Source organism: Parasteatoda tepidariorum, chromosome 3 (assembly GCF_982258835.1).
Source record: "Parasteatoda tepidariorum strain Cologne lab strain chromosome 3, Ptep-v5.0, whole genome shotgun sequence".
NCBI lineage: Eukaryota > Metazoa > Arthropoda > Arachnida > Araneae > Theridiidae > Parasteatoda > Parasteatoda tepidariorum.
In genome coordinates, this window is record NC_141757.1 from 13,854,359 (window position 1) to 13,871,263 (window position 16,905).

General features: G+C 40.0%; 1 protein-coding gene and 64 non-coding genes across 65 annotated transcripts in view; 1 reads left to right on the forward strand and 64 right to left on the reverse strand.

The window, feature by feature from the left end:
* Window positions 1–16,905, forward strand: part of LOC107444320 (cell adhesion molecule Dscam1-like) — a 230,960-nt gene that overhangs the window by 150,066 nt on the left and 63,989 nt on the right. The window lies entirely within an intron of this gene.
* TRNAP-UGG (transfer RNA proline (anticodon UGG)) lies at window positions 80–151 on the reverse strand. The gene has a single exon. It is a non-coding gene; the product is annotated as a tRNA-Pro (tRNA).
* Window positions 485–556, reverse strand: TRNAP-UGG (transfer RNA proline (anticodon UGG)). Its single transcript has one exon. It is a non-coding gene; the product is annotated as a tRNA-Pro (tRNA).
* Window positions 688–759, reverse strand: TRNAP-UGG (transfer RNA proline (anticodon UGG)). The gene has a single exon. It is a non-coding gene; the product is annotated as a tRNA-Pro (tRNA).
* TRNAP-UGG (transfer RNA proline (anticodon UGG)) lies at window positions 892–963 on the reverse strand. The gene has a single exon. It is a non-coding gene; the product is annotated as a tRNA-Pro (tRNA).
* TRNAP-UGG (transfer RNA proline (anticodon UGG)) lies at window positions 1,094–1,165 on the reverse strand. Its single transcript has one exon. It is a non-coding gene; the product is annotated as a tRNA-Pro (tRNA).
* TRNAP-UGG (transfer RNA proline (anticodon UGG)) lies at window positions 1,501–1,572 on the reverse strand. The gene has a single exon. It is a non-coding gene; the product is annotated as a tRNA-Pro (tRNA).
* TRNAP-UGG (transfer RNA proline (anticodon UGG)) lies at window positions 1,705–1,776 on the reverse strand. Its single transcript has one exon. It is a non-coding gene; the product is annotated as a tRNA-Pro (tRNA).
* On the reverse strand, window positions 2,110–2,181 carry TRNAP-UGG (transfer RNA proline (anticodon UGG)). Its single transcript has one exon. It is a non-coding gene; the product is annotated as a tRNA-Pro (tRNA).
* Window positions 2,313–2,384, reverse strand: TRNAS-UGA (transfer RNA serine (anticodon UGA)). The gene has a single exon. It is a non-coding gene; the product is annotated as a tRNA-Ser (tRNA).
* On the reverse strand, window positions 2,517–2,588 carry TRNAP-UGG (transfer RNA proline (anticodon UGG)). Its single transcript has one exon. It is a non-coding gene; the product is annotated as a tRNA-Pro (tRNA).
* On the reverse strand, window positions 2,719–2,790 carry TRNAP-UGG (transfer RNA proline (anticodon UGG)). Its single transcript has one exon. It is a non-coding gene; the product is annotated as a tRNA-Pro (tRNA).
* TRNAP-UGG (transfer RNA proline (anticodon UGG)) lies at window positions 3,123–3,194 on the reverse strand. The gene has a single exon. It is a non-coding gene; the product is annotated as a tRNA-Pro (tRNA).
* TRNAP-UGG (transfer RNA proline (anticodon UGG)) lies at window positions 3,326–3,397 on the reverse strand. Its single transcript has one exon. It is a non-coding gene; the product is annotated as a tRNA-Pro (tRNA).
* On the reverse strand, window positions 3,529–3,600 carry TRNAP-UGG (transfer RNA proline (anticodon UGG)). The gene has a single exon. It is a non-coding gene; the product is annotated as a tRNA-Pro (tRNA).
* On the reverse strand, window positions 3,732–3,803 carry TRNAP-UGG (transfer RNA proline (anticodon UGG)). Its single transcript has one exon. It is a non-coding gene; the product is annotated as a tRNA-Pro (tRNA).
* On the reverse strand, window positions 4,137–4,208 carry TRNAP-UGG (transfer RNA proline (anticodon UGG)). Its single transcript has one exon. It is a non-coding gene; the product is annotated as a tRNA-Pro (tRNA).
* Window positions 4,340–4,411, reverse strand: TRNAP-UGG (transfer RNA proline (anticodon UGG)). The gene has a single exon. It is a non-coding gene; the product is annotated as a tRNA-Pro (tRNA).
* Window positions 4,543–4,614, reverse strand: TRNAP-UGG (transfer RNA proline (anticodon UGG)). Its single transcript has one exon. It is a non-coding gene; the product is annotated as a tRNA-Pro (tRNA).
* TRNAP-UGG (transfer RNA proline (anticodon UGG)) lies at window positions 4,745–4,816 on the reverse strand. The gene has a single exon. It is a non-coding gene; the product is annotated as a tRNA-Pro (tRNA).
* On the reverse strand, window positions 4,948–5,019 carry TRNAP-UGG (transfer RNA proline (anticodon UGG)). The gene has a single exon. It is a non-coding gene; the product is annotated as a tRNA-Pro (tRNA).
* On the reverse strand, window positions 5,152–5,223 carry TRNAP-UGG (transfer RNA proline (anticodon UGG)). The gene has a single exon. It is a non-coding gene; the product is annotated as a tRNA-Pro (tRNA).
* On the reverse strand, window positions 5,356–5,427 carry TRNAP-UGG (transfer RNA proline (anticodon UGG)). The gene has a single exon. It is a non-coding gene; the product is annotated as a tRNA-Pro (tRNA).
* On the reverse strand, window positions 5,559–5,630 carry TRNAP-UGG (transfer RNA proline (anticodon UGG)). The gene has a single exon. It is a non-coding gene; the product is annotated as a tRNA-Pro (tRNA).
* TRNAP-UGG (transfer RNA proline (anticodon UGG)) lies at window positions 5,762–5,833 on the reverse strand. The gene has a single exon. It is a non-coding gene; the product is annotated as a tRNA-Pro (tRNA).
* TRNAP-UGG (transfer RNA proline (anticodon UGG)) lies at window positions 5,966–6,037 on the reverse strand. The gene has a single exon. It is a non-coding gene; the product is annotated as a tRNA-Pro (tRNA).
* On the reverse strand, window positions 6,168–6,239 carry TRNAP-UGG (transfer RNA proline (anticodon UGG)). Its single transcript has one exon. It is a non-coding gene; the product is annotated as a tRNA-Pro (tRNA).
* Window positions 6,574–6,645, reverse strand: TRNAP-UGG (transfer RNA proline (anticodon UGG)). The gene has a single exon. It is a non-coding gene; the product is annotated as a tRNA-Pro (tRNA).
* Window positions 6,776–6,847, reverse strand: TRNAP-UGG (transfer RNA proline (anticodon UGG)). Its single transcript has one exon. It is a non-coding gene; the product is annotated as a tRNA-Pro (tRNA).
* Window positions 7,183–7,254, reverse strand: TRNAP-UGG (transfer RNA proline (anticodon UGG)). Its single transcript has one exon. It is a non-coding gene; the product is annotated as a tRNA-Pro (tRNA).
* TRNAL-UAG (transfer RNA leucine (anticodon UAG)) lies at window positions 7,383–7,454 on the reverse strand. The gene has a single exon. It is a non-coding gene; the product is annotated as a tRNA-Leu (tRNA).
* Window positions 7,585–7,656, reverse strand: TRNAP-UGG (transfer RNA proline (anticodon UGG)). The gene has a single exon. It is a non-coding gene; the product is annotated as a tRNA-Pro (tRNA).
* On the reverse strand, window positions 7,992–8,063 carry TRNAP-UGG (transfer RNA proline (anticodon UGG)). The gene has a single exon. It is a non-coding gene; the product is annotated as a tRNA-Pro (tRNA).
* TRNAP-UGG (transfer RNA proline (anticodon UGG)) lies at window positions 8,398–8,469 on the reverse strand. Its single transcript has one exon. It is a non-coding gene; the product is annotated as a tRNA-Pro (tRNA).
* TRNAP-UGG (transfer RNA proline (anticodon UGG)) lies at window positions 9,007–9,078 on the reverse strand. Its single transcript has one exon. It is a non-coding gene; the product is annotated as a tRNA-Pro (tRNA).
* Window positions 9,207–9,278, reverse strand: TRNAL-UAG (transfer RNA leucine (anticodon UAG)). Its single transcript has one exon. It is a non-coding gene; the product is annotated as a tRNA-Leu (tRNA).
* On the reverse strand, window positions 9,409–9,480 carry TRNAP-UGG (transfer RNA proline (anticodon UGG)). The gene has a single exon. It is a non-coding gene; the product is annotated as a tRNA-Pro (tRNA).
* Window positions 9,816–9,887, reverse strand: TRNAP-UGG (transfer RNA proline (anticodon UGG)). Its single transcript has one exon. It is a non-coding gene; the product is annotated as a tRNA-Pro (tRNA).
* On the reverse strand, window positions 10,016–10,087 carry TRNAL-UAG (transfer RNA leucine (anticodon UAG)). The gene has a single exon. It is a non-coding gene; the product is annotated as a tRNA-Leu (tRNA).
* Window positions 10,421–10,492, reverse strand: TRNAP-UGG (transfer RNA proline (anticodon UGG)). Its single transcript has one exon. It is a non-coding gene; the product is annotated as a tRNA-Pro (tRNA).
* TRNAP-UGG (transfer RNA proline (anticodon UGG)) lies at window positions 10,624–10,695 on the reverse strand. Its single transcript has one exon. It is a non-coding gene; the product is annotated as a tRNA-Pro (tRNA).
* TRNAP-UGG (transfer RNA proline (anticodon UGG)) lies at window positions 10,827–10,898 on the reverse strand. The gene has a single exon. It is a non-coding gene; the product is annotated as a tRNA-Pro (tRNA).
* On the reverse strand, window positions 11,031–11,102 carry TRNAP-UGG (transfer RNA proline (anticodon UGG)). The gene has a single exon. It is a non-coding gene; the product is annotated as a tRNA-Pro (tRNA).
* TRNAP-UGG (transfer RNA proline (anticodon UGG)) lies at window positions 11,235–11,306 on the reverse strand. Its single transcript has one exon. It is a non-coding gene; the product is annotated as a tRNA-Pro (tRNA).
* On the reverse strand, window positions 11,641–11,712 carry TRNAP-UGG (transfer RNA proline (anticodon UGG)). The gene has a single exon. It is a non-coding gene; the product is annotated as a tRNA-Pro (tRNA).
* TRNAP-UGG (transfer RNA proline (anticodon UGG)) lies at window positions 11,846–11,917 on the reverse strand. Its single transcript has one exon. It is a non-coding gene; the product is annotated as a tRNA-Pro (tRNA).
* On the reverse strand, window positions 12,048–12,119 carry TRNAP-UGG (transfer RNA proline (anticodon UGG)). The gene has a single exon. It is a non-coding gene; the product is annotated as a tRNA-Pro (tRNA).
* On the reverse strand, window positions 12,454–12,525 carry TRNAP-UGG (transfer RNA proline (anticodon UGG)). Its single transcript has one exon. It is a non-coding gene; the product is annotated as a tRNA-Pro (tRNA).
* TRNAP-UGG (transfer RNA proline (anticodon UGG)) lies at window positions 12,656–12,727 on the reverse strand. The gene has a single exon. It is a non-coding gene; the product is annotated as a tRNA-Pro (tRNA).
* TRNAP-UGG (transfer RNA proline (anticodon UGG)) lies at window positions 13,063–13,134 on the reverse strand. The gene has a single exon. It is a non-coding gene; the product is annotated as a tRNA-Pro (tRNA).
* Window positions 13,465–13,536, reverse strand: TRNAP-UGG (transfer RNA proline (anticodon UGG)). Its single transcript has one exon. It is a non-coding gene; the product is annotated as a tRNA-Pro (tRNA).
* Window positions 13,668–13,739, reverse strand: TRNAP-UGG (transfer RNA proline (anticodon UGG)). Its single transcript has one exon. It is a non-coding gene; the product is annotated as a tRNA-Pro (tRNA).
* On the reverse strand, window positions 13,871–13,942 carry TRNAP-UGG (transfer RNA proline (anticodon UGG)). The gene has a single exon. It is a non-coding gene; the product is annotated as a tRNA-Pro (tRNA).
* On the reverse strand, window positions 14,075–14,146 carry TRNAP-UGG (transfer RNA proline (anticodon UGG)). Its single transcript has one exon. It is a non-coding gene; the product is annotated as a tRNA-Pro (tRNA).
* On the reverse strand, window positions 14,278–14,349 carry TRNAP-UGG (transfer RNA proline (anticodon UGG)). The gene has a single exon. It is a non-coding gene; the product is annotated as a tRNA-Pro (tRNA).
* On the reverse strand, window positions 14,480–14,551 carry TRNAP-UGG (transfer RNA proline (anticodon UGG)). The gene has a single exon. It is a non-coding gene; the product is annotated as a tRNA-Pro (tRNA).
* TRNAP-UGG (transfer RNA proline (anticodon UGG)) lies at window positions 14,683–14,754 on the reverse strand. Its single transcript has one exon. It is a non-coding gene; the product is annotated as a tRNA-Pro (tRNA).
* Window positions 15,090–15,161, reverse strand: TRNAP-UGG (transfer RNA proline (anticodon UGG)). The gene has a single exon. It is a non-coding gene; the product is annotated as a tRNA-Pro (tRNA).
* TRNAQ-UUG (transfer RNA glutamine (anticodon UUG)) lies at window positions 15,495–15,566 on the reverse strand. Its single transcript has one exon. It is a non-coding gene; the product is annotated as a tRNA-Gln (tRNA).
* On the reverse strand, window positions 15,698–15,769 carry TRNAP-UGG (transfer RNA proline (anticodon UGG)). The gene has a single exon. It is a non-coding gene; the product is annotated as a tRNA-Pro (tRNA).
* On the reverse strand, window positions 15,901–15,973 carry TRNAP-UGG (transfer RNA proline (anticodon UGG)). The gene has a single exon. It is a non-coding gene; the product is annotated as a tRNA-Pro (tRNA).
* Window positions 16,106–16,177, reverse strand: TRNAP-UGG (transfer RNA proline (anticodon UGG)). Its single transcript has one exon. It is a non-coding gene; the product is annotated as a tRNA-Pro (tRNA).
* Window positions 16,309–16,380, reverse strand: TRNAP-UGG (transfer RNA proline (anticodon UGG)). The gene has a single exon. It is a non-coding gene; the product is annotated as a tRNA-Pro (tRNA).
* TRNAP-UGG (transfer RNA proline (anticodon UGG)) lies at window positions 16,512–16,583 on the reverse strand. Its single transcript has one exon. It is a non-coding gene; the product is annotated as a tRNA-Pro (tRNA).
* Window positions 16,716–16,787, reverse strand: TRNAP-UGG (transfer RNA proline (anticodon UGG)). Its single transcript has one exon. It is a non-coding gene; the product is annotated as a tRNA-Pro (tRNA).

The window sequence follows — 16,905 nt, forward strand, 5'->3', positions numbered from 1 at the left end:
TTTTTTTCTGTTCTGTTTCTTATAGTAATCTGTGATAGAAGTTAAAAAAATATATACCAAATGCGTTGGGTATAAAAACGGGCCCGGCCGGGATTTGAACCCGGGACCTCTCGCACCCAAAGCGAGAATCATACCCCTAGACCACCGAGCCACACAAAGCTGATAATTTTAAATGCATTACGTTTTCACTTAAACTTCATTTACTTTTTTTCTGTTCTGTTTTATAGTAATCAGTGATAGAAGTTAACAAAGTATGTATCAAATGCGTTGGGTATAAAAATGGGCCAGGCCGGGATTTGAACCCGGGACCTCTCGCACCCAAAGCGAAAATCATACCCCTAGACCACCGAGCCACACAAAGCTGATAATTTTAAATGCATTACGTTTTCACTTAAACTTCATTTACTTTTTTTCTGTTCTGCTTTTATAGTAATCTGTGATAGAAGTTAACAAAATATGTACCAAATGCGTTGGGTATAAAAACGGGCCCGGCCGGGATTTGAACCCGGGACCTCTCGCACCCAAAGCGATAATCATACCCCTAAACCACCGAGCCACTCAAAGCTGATAATTTTAAATGCATTACGTTTTAACGAAAACTTCATTTACTTTTTTTCTGTTCTGTTTCTTATAGTAATCTGTGATAAAGTTAACAAAATATGTATCAAATGCGTTGGGTATAAAAAAGGGCCCGGCCGGGATTTAAACCCGGGACCTCTCGCACCCAAAGCGAGAATCATACCCCTAGACCACCGAGCCGCACAAAGCTGATAATTTTAAATGCATTACGTTTTCACTTAAACTTCATTTACTTTTTTTCTGTTCTGTTTCTTATACTAATCTGTGATAGAAGTTAAAAAAATATATACCAAATGCGTTGGGTATAAAAACGGGCCCGGCCGGGATTTGAACCCGGGACCTCTCGCACCCAAAGCGAGAATCATACCCCTAGACCACCGAGCCACACAAAGCTGATAATTTTAAATGCATTACGTTTTCACTTAAACTTCATTTACTTTTTTTCTGTTCTGTTTTTATAGTAATCTGTGATAAAGTTAAAAAAATATACACCAAATGCGTTGGGTATAAAAACGGGCCCGGCCGGGATTTGAACCCGGGACCTCTCGCACCCAAAGCGAGAATCATACCCCTAGACCACCGAGCCACACAAAGCTGATAATTTTAAATGCATTACGTTTTAACGAAAACTTCATTTACTTTTTTTCTCTTCTGTTTCTTATAGTAATCTGTGATAGAAGTTAAAAAAATATATACCAAATGCGTTGGGTATAAAAACGGGCCCGGCCGGGATTTGAACCCGGGACCTCTCGCACCCAAATCGAGAATCATACCCCTAGACCACCGAGCCACACAAAGCTGATAATTTTAAATGCATTACGTTTTCACTTAAACTTCATTTACTTTTTTTCTGTTCTGTTTCTATAGTAATCTGTGATAGAAGTTAACAAAATATGTATCAAATGCGTTGGGTATAAAAACGGGCCCGGCCGGGATTTGAACCCGGGACCTCTCGAACCCAAAGCGAGAATCATACCCCTAGACCACCGAGCCACACAAAGCTGATAATTTTAAATGCATTACGTTTTCACTTAAACTTCATTTACTTTTTTTCTGTTCTGTTTCTTATAGTAATCTGTGATAGAAGTTAAAAAAATATATACCAAATGCGTTGGGTATAAAAACGGGCCCGGCCGGGATTTGAACCCGGGACCTCTCGCACCCAAAGCGAGAATCATACCCCTAGACCACCGAGCCACACAAAGCTGATAATTTTAAATGCATTACGTTTTCACTTAAACTTCATTTACTTTTTTTCTGTTCTGTTTTATAGTAATCAGTGATAGAAGTTAACAAAGTATGTATCAAATGCGTTGGGTATAAAAATGGGCCAGGCCGGGATTTGAACCCGGGACCTCTCGCACCCAAAGCGAAAATCATACCCCTAGACCACCGAGCCACACAAAGCTGATAATTTTAAATGCATTACGTTTTCACTTAAACTTCATTTACTTTTTTTCTGTTCTGCTTTTATAGTAATCTGTGATAGAAGTTAACAAAATATGTACCAAATGCGTTGGGTATAAAAACGGGCCCGGCCGGGATTTGAACCCGGGACCTCTCGCACCCAAAGCGATAATCATACCCCTAAACCACCGAGCCACTCAAAGCTGATAATTTTAAATGCATTACGTTTTAACGAAAACTTCATTTACTTTTTTTCTGTTCTGTTTCTTATAGTAATCTGTGATAAAGTTAACAAAATATGTATCAAATGCGTTGGGTATAAAAAAGGGCCCGGCCGGGATTTAAACCCGGGACCTCTCGCACTCAAAGCGAGAATCATACCCCTAGACCACCGAGCCGCACAAAGCTGATAATTTTAAATGCATTACGTTTTCACTTAAACTTCATTTACTTTTTTTCTGTTCTGTTTCTTATACTAATCTGTGATAGAAGTTAAAAAAATATATACCAAATGCGTTGGGTATAAAAACGGGCCCGGCCGGGATTTGAACCCGGGACCTCTCGCACCCAAAGCGAGAATCATACCCCTAGACCACCGAGCCACACAAAGCTGATAATTTTAAATGCATTACGTTTTCACTTAAACTTCATTTACTTTTTTTCTGTTCTGTTTTTATAGTAATCTGTGATAAAGTTAAAAAAATATACACCAAATGCGTTGGGTATAAAAACGGGCCCGGCCGGGATTTGAACCCGGGACCTCTCGCACCCAAAGCGAGAATCATACCCCTAGACCACCGAGCCACACAAAGCTGATAATTTTAAATGCATTACGTTTTAACGAAAACTTCATTTACTTTTTTTCTCTTCTGTTTCTTATAGTAATCTGTGATAAAGTTAGAAAATATGTATCAAATGCGTTGGGTATAAAAACGGGCCCGGCCGGGATTTGAACCCGGGACCTCTCGCACCCAAAGCGAGAATCATACCCCTAGACCACCGAGCAACACAAAGCTGATAATTTTAAATGCATTACGTTTTCACTTAAACTTTATTTACTTTTTTCTGTTCTGTTTCTATAGTAATCTCTGATAGAAGTTAACAAAATATGTATCAAATGCGTTGGGTATAAAAACGGGCCCGGCCGGGATTTGAACCCGGGACCTCTCGCACCCAAAGCGAGAATCATACCCCTAGACCACCGAGCCACACAAAGCTGATAATTTTAAATGCATTACGTTTTCACTTAAACTTCATTTACTTTTTTACTGCTCTGTTTCTATAGTAATCTGTGATAGAAGTTAACAAAATATGTATCAAATGCGTTGGGTATAAAAACGGGCCCGGCCGGGATTTGAACCCGGGACCTCTCGCACCCAAAGCGAGAATCATACCCCTAGACCACCGAGCCACACAAAGCTGATAATTTTAAACGCATTACGTTTTCACTTAAACTTCATTTACTTTTTTTCTGTTCTGTTTCTATAGTAATCTGTGATAGAAGTTAACAAAATATATATCAAATGCGTTGGGTATAAAAACGGGCCCGGCCGGGATTTGAACCCGGGACCTCTCGCACCCAAAGCGAGAATCATACCCCTAGACCACCGAGCCACACAAAGCTGATAATTTTAAATGCATTGCGTTTTCACTTAAACTTCATTTACTTTTTTTCTGTTCTGCTTTTATAGTAATCTGTGATAGAAGTTAACAAAATATGTACCAAATGCGTTGGGTATAAAAACGGGCCCGGCCGGGATTTGAACCCGGGACCTCTCGCACCCAAAGCGAGAATCATACCCCTAGACCACCGAGCCACACAAAGCTGATAATTTTAAATGCAATACGTTTTCACTTAAACTTCATTTACTTTTTTTCTGTTCTGCTTTTATAGTAATCTGTGATAGAAGTTAACAATATTTGTATCAAATGCGTTGGGTATAAAAGCGGGCCCAGCCGGGATTTGAACCCAGGACCTCTCGCACCCATGGCGAGAATCATACCCCTAGACCACCGAGCCACACAAAGTTGATAATTTTAAATGCATTACGTTTTCACTTAAACTTCATTTACTCTTTTTCTTTTCTGTTTTTATAGTAATCTGTGATAAAGTTAACAATATTTGTATCAAATGCGTTGGGTTTAAAAGCGGACCCAGCCGGGATTTGAACCCGGGACCTCTCGCACCCAAAGCGAGAATCATACCCCTAGACCACCGAGCCACGCAAAGCTGATAATTTTAAATGCATTACGTTTTCACCTAAACTTCATCTACTTTTTTTCTTTTCTGTTTTTATAGTAATCTGTGATAGAAGTTAAAAAAATATGTATCAAATGCGTTGGGTATAAAAACGGGCCCGGCCGGGATTTGAACCCGGGACCTCTCGCACCCAAAGCGAGAATCATACCCCTAGACCACCGAGCCACACAAAGCTGATAATTTTAAATGCATTACGTTTTCACTTAAACTTCATTTACTTTTTTTCTGTTCTGCTTTTATAGTAATCTGTGATAGAAGTTAACAAAATATGTACCAAATGCGTTGGGTATAAAAACGGGCCCGGCCGGGATTTGAACCCGGGACCTCTCGCACCCAAAGCGAGAATCATACCCCTAGACCACCGAGCCACTCAAAGCTGATAATTTTAAATGCATTACGTTTTAACGAAAACTTCATTTACTTTTTTTCTCTTCTGTTTCTTATAGTAATCTGTGATAAAGTTACAAAATATGTATCAAATGCGTTGGGTATAAAAACGGGCCCGGCCGGGATTTGAACCCGGGACCTCTCGCACCCAAAGCGAGAATCATACCCCTAGACCACCGAGCCACACAAAGCTGATAATTTTAAATGCATTACGTTTTCACTTAAACTTCATTTACTTTTTTTCTGTTCTGTTTCTATAGTAATCTGTGATAGAAGTGAACAAAATATGTATCAAATGCGTTGGGTATAAAAAAGGGCCCGGCCGGGATTTGAACCCGGGACCTCTCGCACCCAAAGCGAGAATCATACCCCTAGACCACCGAGCCACACAAAGCTGATAATTTTAAATGCATTACGTTTTCACTTAAACTTCATTTACTTTTTTTCTGTTCTGTTTCTTATAGTAATCTGTGATAGAAGTTAACAAAGTATGTATCAAATGCGTTGGGTATAAAAACGGGCCCGGCCGGGATTTGAACCCGGGACCTCTCGCACCCAAAGCGAGAATCATACCCCTAGACCACCGAGCCGCACAAAGCTGATAATTTTAAATGCATTACGTTTTCACTTAAACTTCATTTACTTTTTTTCTGTTCTGTTTCTTATAGTAATCAGTGATAGAAGTTAACAAAGTATGTATCAAATGCGTTGGGTATAAAAACGGGCCCGGCCGGGATTTGAACCCGGGACCTCTCGCACCCAAAGCGAGAATCATACCCCTAGACCACCGAGCCACACAAAGCTGATAATTTTAAATGCATTACGTTTTCACTTAAACTTCATTTACTTTTTTTCTGTTCTGCTTTTATAGTAATCTGTGATAGAAGTTAACAAAATATGTACCAAATGCGTTGGGTATAAAAACGGGCCCGGCCGGGATTTGAACCCGGGACCTCTCGCACCCAAAGCGATAATCATACCCCTAAACCACCGAGCCACTCAAAGCTGATAATTTTAAATGCATTACGTTTTAACGAAAACTTCATTTACTTTTTTTCTGTTCTGTTTCTTATAGTAATCTGTGATAAAGTTAACAAAATATGTATCAAATGCGTTGGGTACAAAAACGGGCCCGGCCGGGATTTGAACCCGGGACCTCTCGCACCCAAAGCGAGAATCATACCCCTAGACCACCGAGCCGCACAAAGCTGATAATTTTAAATGCATTACGTTTTCACTTAAACTTCATTTACTTTTTTTCTGTTCTGTTTCTTATACTAATCTGTGATAGAAGTTAAAAAAATATATACCAAATGCGTTGGGTATAAAAACGGGCCCGGCCGGGATTTGAACCCGGGACCTCTCGCACCCAAAGCGAGAATCATACCCCTAGACCACCGAGCCACACAAAGCTGATAATTTTAAATGCATTACGTTTTCACTTAAACTTCATTTACTTTTTTTCTGTTCTGTTCTTATAGTAATCTGTGATAAAGTTAAAAAAATATACACCAAATGCGTTGGGTATAAAAACGGGCCCGGCCGGGATTTGAACCCGGGACCTCTCGCACCCAAAGCGAGAATCATACCCCTAGACCACCGAGCCACTCAAAGCAGATAATTTTAAATGCATTACGTTTTCACTTAAACTTCATTTACTTTTTTTCTGTTCTGCTTTTATAGTAATCTGTGATAGAAGTTAACAAAATATGTACCAAATGCGTTGGGTATAAAAACGGGCCCGGCCGGGATTTGAACCCGGGACCTCTCGCACCCAAACCGATAATCATACCCCTAGACCACCGAGCCACTCAAAGCTGATAATTTTAAATGCATTACGTTTTAACGAAAACTTCATTTACTTTTTTTCTGTTCTGTTTCTTATAGTAATCTGTGATAAAGTTAACAAAATATGTATCAAATGCGTTGGGTATAAAAACGGGCCCGGCCGGGATTTGAACCCGGGACCTCTCGCACCCAAAGCGAGAATCATACCCCTAGACCACCGAGCCACTCAAAGCTGATAATTTTAAATGCATTACGTTTTAACGAAAACTTCATTTACTTTTTTTCTCTTCTGTTTCTTATAGTAATCTGTGATAAAGTTGCAAAATATGTATCAAATGCGTTGGGTATAAAAACGGGCCCGGCCGGGATTTGAACCCGGGACCTCTCGCACCCAAAGCGAGAATCATACCCCTAGACCACCGAGCCACACAAAGCTGATAATTTTAAATGCATTACGTTTTCACTTAAACTTCATTTACTTTTTTTCTGTTCTGTTTCTATAGTAATCTGTGGTAGAAGTTAACAAAATATGTATCAAATGCGTTGGGTATAAAAACGGGCCCGGCCGGGATTTGAACCCGGGACCTCTCGCACCCAAAGCGACAATCATACCCCTAGACCACCGAGCCACACAAAGCTGATAATTTTAAATGCATTACGTTTTCACTTAAACTTCATTTACTTTTTCTCTGTTCTGTTTCTTATAGTAATCTGTGATAGAAGTTAACAAAGTATGTATCAAATGCGTTGGGTATAAAAACGGGCCCGGCCGGGATTTGAACCCGGGACCTCTCGCACCCAAAGCGAGAATCATACCCCTAGACCACCGAGCCACACAAAGCTGATAATTTTAAATGCATTACGTTTTCACTTAAACTTCATTTACTTTTTTTCTGTTCTGTTTTATAGTAATCTGTGATAAAGTTAAAAAATATACACCAAATGCGTTGGGCATAAAAACGGGCCCGGCCGGGATTTTATCCCGGGACCTCTCGCACCTAAAGCGAGAATCATACCCCTAGACCACCGAGCCACTCAAAGCTGATAATTTTAAATGCATTACGTTTTAACGAAAACTTCATTTACTTTTTTTCTCTTCTGTTTCTTATAGTAATCTGTGATAAAGTTACAAAATATGTATCAAATGCGTTGGGTATAAAAACGGGCCCGGCCGGGATTTGAACCCGGGACCTCTCGCACCCAAAGCGAGAATCATACCCCTAGACCACCGAGCCACACAAAGCTGATAATTTTAAATGCATTACGTTTTCACTTAAACTTCATTTACTTTTTTTCTGTTCTGTTTCTATAGTAATCTGTGATAGAAGTTAACAAAATATGTATCAAATGCGTTGGGTATATAAACGGGCCCGGCCGGGATTTGAACCCGGGACCTCTCGCACCCAAAGCGACAATCATACCCCTAGACCACCGAGCCACACAAAGCTGATAATTTTAAATGCATTACGTTTTCACTTAAACTTCATTTACTTTTTTTCTGTTCTGTTTCTTATAGTAATCTGTGATAGAAGTTAAAAAAATATATACCAAATGCGTTGGGTATAAAAACGGGCCCGGCCGGGATTTGAACCCGGGACCTCTCGCACCCAAAGCGAGAATCATACCCCTAGACCACCGAGCCACTCAAAGCAGATAATTTTAAATGCATTACGTTTTCACTTAAACTTCATTTACTTTTTTTCTGTTCTGCTTTTATAGTAATCTGTGATAGAAGTTAACAAAATATGTACCAAATGCGTTGGGTATAAAAACGGGCCCGGCCGGGATTTGAACCCGGGACCTCTCGCACCCAAACCGATAATCATACCCCTAGACCACCGAGCCACTCAAAGCTGATAATTTTAAATGCATTACGTTTTAACGAAAACTTCATTTACTTTTTTTCTGTTCTGTTTCTTATAGTAATCTGTGATAAAGTTAACAAAATATGTATCAAATGCGTTGGGTATAAAAACGGGCCCGGCCGGGATTTGAACCCGGGACCTCTCGCACCCAAAGCGAGAATCATACCCCTAGACCACCGAGCCACTCAAAGCTGATAATTTTAAATGCATTACGTTTTAACGAAAACTTCATTTACTTTTTTTCTCTTCTGTTTCTTATAGTAATCTGTGATAAAGTTGCAAAATATGTATCAAATGCGTTGGGTATAAAAACGGGCCCGGCCGGGATTTGAACCCGGAACCTCTCGCACCCAAACCGAGAATCATACCCCTAGACCACCGAGCCACACAAAGCTGATAATTTTAAATGCATTACGTTTTCACTTAAACTTCATTTACTTTTTTTCTGTTCTGTTTCTATAGTAATCTGTGGTAGAAGTTAACAAAATATGTATCAAATGCGTTGGGTATAAAAACGGGCCCGGCCGGGATTTGAACCCGGGACCTCTCGCACCCAAAGCGACAATCATACCCCTAGACCACCGAGCCACACAAAGCTGATAATTTTAAATGCATTACGTTTTCACTTAAACTTCATTTACTTTTTCTCTGTTCTGTTTCTTATAGTAATCTGTGATAGAAGTTAACAAAGTATGTATCAAATGCGTTGGGTATAAAAACGGGCCCGGCCGGGATTTGAACCCGGGACCTCTCGCACCCAAAGCGAGAATCATACCCCTAGACCACCGAGCCACACAAAGCTGATAATTTTAAATGCATTACGTTTTCACTTAAACTTCATTTACTTTTTTTCTGTTCTGTTTTATAGTAATCTGTGATAAAGTTAAAAAATATACACCAAATGCGTTGGGCATAAAAACGGGCCCGGCCGGGATTTTATCCCGGGACCTCTCGCACCTAAAGCGAGAATCATACCCCTAGACCACCGAGCCACTCAAAGCTGATAATTTTAAATGCATTACGTTTTAACGAAAACTTCATTTACTTTTTTTCTCTTCTGTTTCTTATAGTAATCTGTGATAAAGTTACAAAATATGTATCAAATGCGTTGGGTATAAAAACGGGCCCGGCCGGGATTTGAACCCGGGACCTCTCGCACCCAAAGCGAGAATCATACCCCTAGACCACCGAGCCACACAAAGCTGATAATTTTAAATGCATTACGTTTTCACTTAAACTTCATTTACTTTTTTTCTGTTCTGTTTCTATAGTAATCTGTGATAGAAGTTAACAAAATATGTATCAAATGCGTTGGGTATATAAACGGGCCCGGCCGGGATTTGAACCCGGGACCTCTCGCACCCAAAGCGACAATCATACCCCTAGACCACCGAGCCACACAAAGCTGATAATTTTAAATGCATTACGTTTTCACTTAAACTTCATTTACTTTTTTTCTGTTCTGTTTCTTATAGTAATCTGTGATAGAAGTTAAAAAAATATATACCAAATGCGTTGGGTATAAAAACGGGCCCGGCCGGGATTTGAACCCGGGACCTCTCGCACCCAAAGCGAGAATCATACCCCTAGACCACCGAGCCACACAAAGCTGATAATTTTAAATGCATTACGTTTTCACTTAAACTTCATTTACTTTTTTTCTGTTCTGTTTTATAGTAATCTGTGATAAAGTTAAAAAATATACACCAAATGCGTTGGGCATAAAAACGGGCCCGGCCGGGATTTTATCCCGGGACCTCTCGCACCTAAAGCGAGAATCATACCCCTAGACCACCGAGCCACTCAAAGCTGATAATTTTAAATGCATTACGTTTTAACGAAAACTTCATTTACTTTTTTTCTCTTCTGTTTCTTATAGTAATCTGTGATAAAGTTACAAAATATGTATCAAATGCGTTGGGTATAAAAACGGGCCCGGCCGGAATTTGAACCCGGGACCTCTCGCAGCCAAAGCGAGAATCATACCCCTAGACCACCGAGCCACACAAAGCTGATAATTTTAAATGCATTACGTTTTCACTTAAACTTCATTTACTTTTTTTCTGTTCTGTTTCTATAGTAATCTGTGATAGAAGTTAACAAAATATGTATCAAATGCGTTGGGTATAAAAACGGGCCCGGCCGGGATTTGAACCCGGGACCTCTCGCACCCAAAGCGAGAATCATACCCCTAGACCACCGAGCCACACAAAGCTGATAATTTTAAATGCATTACGTTTTCACTTAAACTTCATTTACTTTTTTTCTGTTCTGTTTCTATAGTAATCTGTGATAGAAGTTAACAAAATATGTATCAAATGCGTAGGGTATAAAAACGGGCCCGGCCGGGATTTGAACCCGGGACCTCTCGCACCCAAAGCGAAAATCATACCCCTAGACCACCGAGCCACACAAAGCTGATAATTTTAAATGCATTACGTTTTCACTTAAACTTCATTTACTTTTTTTCTGTTCTGTTTCTATAGTAATCTGTGATAGAAGTTAACAAAATATGTATCAAATGCGTTGGGTATAAAAACGGGCCCGGCCGGGATTTGAACCCGGGACCTCTCGCACCCAAAGCGAGAATCATACCCCTAGACCACCGAGCCACACAAAGCTGATAATTTTAAATGCATTACGTTTTCACTTAAACTTCATTTACTTTTTTTCTGTTCTGTTTCTTATAGTAATCTGTGATAGAAGTTAAAAAAATATATACCAAATGCGTTGGGTATAAAAACGGGCCCGGCCGGGATTTGAACCCGGGACCTCTCGCACCCAAAGCGAGAATCATACCCCTAGACCACCGAGCCGCACAAAGCTGATAATTTTAAATGCATTACGTTTTCACTTAAACTTCATTTACTTTTTTTCTGTTCTGTTTCTTATAGTAATCAGTGATAGAAGTTAACAAAGTATGTATCAAATGCGTTGGGTATAAAAACGGGCCCGGCCGGGATTTGAACCCGGGACCTCTCGCACCCAAAGCGAGAATCATACCCCTAGACCACCGAGCCACACAAAGCTGATAATTTTAAATGCATTACGTTTTCACTTAAACTTCATTTACTTTTTTTCTGTTCTGCTTTTATAGTAATCTGTGATAGAAGTTAACAAAATATGTACCAAATGCGTTGGGTATAAAAACGGGCCCCGCCGGGATTTGAACCCGGGACCTCTCGCACCCAAAGCGATAATCATACCCCTAAACCACCGAGCCACTCAAAGCTGATAATTTTAAATGCATTACGTTTTAACGAAAACTTCATTTACTTTTTTTCTGTTCTGTTTCTTATAGTAGTCTGTGATAAAGTTAACAAAATATGTATCAAATGCGTTGGGTACAAAAACGGACCCGGCCGGGATTTGAACCCGGGACCTCTCGCACCCAAAGCGAGAATCATACCCCTAGACCACCGAGCCGCACAAAGCTGATAATTTTAAATGCATTACGTTTTCACTTAAACTTCATTTACTTTTTTTCTGTTCTGTTTCTTATACTAATCTGTGATAGAAGTTAAAAAAATATATACCAAATGCGTTTGGGTATAAAAACGGGCCCGGCCGGGATTTGAACCCGGGACCTCTCGCACCCAAAGCGAGAATCATACCCCTAGACCACCGAGCCACACAAAGCTGATAATTTTAAATGCATTACGTTTTCACTTAAACTTCATTTACTTTTTTTCTGTTCTGTTCTTATAGTAATCTGTGATAAAGTTAAAAAAATATACACCAAATGCGTTGGGTATAAAAACGGGCCCGGCCGGGATTTGAACCCGGGACCTCTCGCTCCCAAAGCGAGAATCATACCCCTAGACCACCGAGCCACTCAAAGCAGATAATTTTAAATGCATTACGTTTTCACTTAAACTTCATTTACTTTTTTTCTGTTCTGCTTTTATAGTAATCTGTGATAGAAGTTAACAAAATATGTACCAAATGCGTTGGGTATAAAAACGGGCCCGGCCGGGATTTGAACCCGGGACCTCTCGCACCCAAACCGATAATCATACCCCTAGACCACCGAGCCACTCAAAGCTGATAATTTTAAATGCATTACGTTTTAACGAAAACTTCATTTACTTTTTTTCTGTTCTGTTTCTTATAGTAATCTGTGATAAAGTTAACAAAATATGTATCAAATGCGTTGGGTATAAAAACGGGCCCGGCCGGGATTTGAACCCGGGACCTCTCGCACCCAAAGCGAGAATCATACCCCTAGACCACCGAGCCACTCAAAGCTGATAATTTTAAATGCATTACGTTTTAACGAAAACTTCATTTACTTTTTTTCTCTTCTGTTTCTTATAGTAATCTGTGATAAAGTTACAAAATATGTATCAAATGCGTTGGGTATAAAAACGGGCCCGGCCGGGATTTGAACCCGGGACCTCTCGCACCCAAAGCGAGAATCATACCCCTAGACCACCGAGCCACACAAAGCTGATAATTTTAAATGCATTACGTTTTCACTTAAACTTCATTTACTTTTTTTCTGTTCTGTTTCTATAGTAATCTGTGGTAGAAGTTAACAAAATATGTATCAAATGCGTTGGGTATAAAAACGGGCCCGGCCGGGATTTGAACCCGGGACCTCTCGCACCCAAAGCGACAATCATACCCCTAGACCACCGAGCCACACAAAGCTGATAATTTTAAATGCATTACGTTTTCACTTAAACTTCATTTACTTTTTTTCTGTTCTGTTTCTTATAGTAATCTGTGATAGAAGTTAAAAAAATATATACCAAATGCGTTGGGTATAAAAACGAGCCCGGCCGGGATTTGAACCCGGGACCTCTCGCACCCAAAGCGAGAATCATACCCCTAGACCACCGAGCCACACAAAGCTGATAATTTTAAATGCATTACGTTTTCACTTAAACTTCATTTACTTTTTTTCTGTTCTGTTTTATAGTAATCTGTGATAAAGTTAAAAAATATACACCAAATGCGTTGGGCATAAAAACGGGCCCGGCCGGGATTTTATCCCGGGACCTCTAGCACCTAAAGCGAGAATCATACCCCTAGACCACCGAGCCACTCAAAGCTGATAATTTTAAATGCATTACGTTTTAACGAAAACTTCATTTACTTTTTTTCTCTTCTGTTTCTTATAGTAATCTGTGATAAAGTTACAAAATATGTATCAAATGCGTTGGTTATAAAAACGGGCCCGGCCGGGATTTGAACCCGGGACCTCTCGCACCCAAAGCGAGAATCATACCCCTAGACCACCGAGCCACACAAAGCTGATAATTTTAAATGCATTACGTTTTCACTTAAACTTCATTTACTTTTTTTCTGTTCTGTTTCTATAGTAATCTGTGATAGAAGTTAACAAAATATGTATCAAATGCGTTGGGTATAAAAACGGGCCCGGCCGGGATTTGAACCCGGGACCTCTCGCACCCAAAGCGAAAATCATACCCCTAGACCACCGAGCCACACAAAGCTGATAATTTTAAATGCATTACGTTTTCACTTAAACTTCATTTACTTTTTTTCTGTTCTGTTTCTATAGTAATCTGTGATAGAAGTTAACAAAATATGTATCAAATGCGTTGGGTATAAAAACGGGCCCGGCCGGGATTTGAACCCGGGACCTCTCGCACCCAAAGCGAGAATCATACCCCTAGACCACCGAGCCACACAAAGCTGATAATTTTAAATGCATTACGTTTTCACTTAAACTTCATTTACTTTTTTTCTGTTCTGTTTCTTATAGTAATCTGTGATAGAAGTTAAAAAAATATATACCAAATGCGTTGGGTATAAAAACGGGCCCGGCCGGGATTTGAACCCGGGACCTCTCGCACCCAAAGCGAGAATCATACCCCTAGACCACCGAGCCGCACAAAGCTGATAATTTTAAATGCATTACGTTTTCACTTAAACTTCATTTACTTTTTTTCTGTTCTGCTTTTATAGTAATCTGTGATAGAAGTTAACAAAATATGTACCAAATGCGTTGGGTATAAAAACGGGCCCGGCCGGGATTTGAACCCGGGACCTCTCGCACCCAAAGCGATAATCATACCCCTAAACCACCGAGCCACTCAAAGCTGATAATTTTAAATGCATTACGTTTTAACGAAAACTTCATTTACTTTTTTTCTGTTCTGTTTCTTATAGTAATCTGTGATAAAGTTACAAAATATGTATCAAATGCGTTGGGTATAAAAACGGGCCCGGCCGGGATTTGAACCCGGGACCTCTCGCACCCAATGCGAGAATCATACCCCTAGACCACCGAGCCACACAAAGCTGATAATTTTAAATGCATTACGCTTTCACTTAAACTTCATTTACTTTTTTTCTGTTCTGTTTCTATAGTAATCTGTGATAGAAGTTAACAAAATATGTATCAAATGCGTTGGGTATAAAAACGGGCCCGGCCGGGATTTGAACCCGGGACCTCTCGCACCCAAAGCGAGAATCATACCCCTAGACCACCGAGCCACACAAAGCTGATAATTTTAAATGCATTACGTTTTCACTTAAACTTCATTTACTTTTTTTCTGTTCTGTTTCTTATAGTAATCTGTGATAGAAGTTAAAAAAATATATACCAAATGCGTTGGGTATAAAAATGTGCCCGGCCGGGATTTGATCCCGGGACCTCTCGCACCCAAAGCGAGAATCATACCCCTAGACCACCGAGCCACTCAAAGCTGATAATTTGAAATGCATTACGTTTTCACTTAAACTTCATTTACTTTTTTTCTGTTCTGTTTCTATAGTAATCTGTGATAGAAGTTAACAAAATATGTATCAAATGCGTTGGGTATAAAAACGGGCCCGGCCGGGATTTGAACCCGGGACCTCTCGCACCCAAAGCGAGAATCATACCCCTAGACCACCGAGCCACACAAAGCTGAAAATTTCAAATGCATTACCTTTTCACTTAAACTTCATTTACTTTTTTTCTGTTCTGTTTCTATAGTAATCTGTGATAGAAGTTAACAAAATATGTATCAAATGCGTTGGGTATAAAAACGGGCTTGGCGGGATTTGAACCCGGGACCTCTCGCACCCAAAGCGAGAATCATACCCCTAGACCACCGAGCCGCACAAAGCTGATAATTTTAAATGCATTACGTTTTCACTTAAACTTCATTTACTTTTTTTCTGTTCTGTTTCTATAGTAATCTGTGATAGAAGTTAACAAAATATGTATCAAATGCGTTGGGTATAAAAACGGGCCCGGCCGGGATTTGAACCTGGGACCTCTCGCACCAAAAGCGAAAATCATACCCCTAGACCACCGAGCCACACAAAGCTGAAAATTTTAAATGCATTACGTTTTCACTTAAACTTCATTTACTTTTTTTCTGTTCTGTTTCTATAGTAATCTGTGATAGAAGTTAACAAAATATGTATCAAATGCGTTGGGTATAAAAACGGGCCCGGCCGGGATTTGAACCCGGGACCTCTCGCACCCAAAGCGAGAATCATACCCCTAGACCACCGAGCCACACAAAGCTGATAATTTTAAATGCATTACGTTTTCACTTAAACTTCATTTACTTTTTTTCTGTTCTGTTTCTTATAGTAATCTGTGATAGAAGTTAAAAAAATATATACCAAATGCGTTGGGTATAAAAACGGTCCCGGCCGGGATTTGAACCCGGGACCTCTCGCACCCAAAGCGAGAATCATACCCCTAGACCACCGAGCCGCACAAAGCTGATAATTTTAAATGCATTACGTTTTCACTTAAACTTCATTTACTTTTTTTCTGTTCTGTTTCTTATAGTAATCAGTGATAGAAGTTAACAAAGTATGTATCAAATGCGTTGGGTATAAAAACGGGCCCGGCCGGGATTTGAACCCGGGACCTCTCGCACCCAAAGCGAGAATCATACCCCTAGACCACCGAGCCACACAAAGCTGATAATTTTAAATGCATTACGATTTCACTTAAACTTCATTTACTTTTTTTCTGTTCTGCTTTTATAGTAATCTGTGATAGAAGTTAACAAAATATGTACCAAATGCGTTGGGTTTAAAAACGGGCCCGGCCGGGATTTGAACCCGGGACCTCTCGCACCCAAAGCGATAATCATACCCCTAAACCACCGAGCCACTCAAAGCTGATAATTTTAAATGCATTACGTTTTAACGAAAACTTCATTTACTTTTTTTCTGTTCTGTTTCTTATAGTAATCTGTGATAAAGTTAACGAAATATGTATCAAATGCGTTGGGTATAAAAACGGGCCCGGCCGGGATTTGAACCCGGGACCTCTCGCACCCAAAGCGAGAATCATACCCCTAGACCACCGAGCCGCACAAAGCTGATAATTTTAAATGCATTACGTTTCCACTTAAACTTCATTTACTTTTTTTCTGTTCTGTTTCTTATACTAAATTGTGATAGAAGTTAAAAAAATATATACCAAATGCGTTGGGTATAAAAACGGGCCCGGCCGGGATTTGAACCCGGGACCTCTCGCACCCAAAGCGAGAATCATACCCCTAGACCACCGAGCCACTCAAAGCTGATAATTTTAAATGCATTACGTTTTAACGAAAACTTCATTTACTTTTTTTCTCTTCTGTTTCTTATAGTAATCTGTGATAAAATTACAAAATATGTATCAAATGCGTT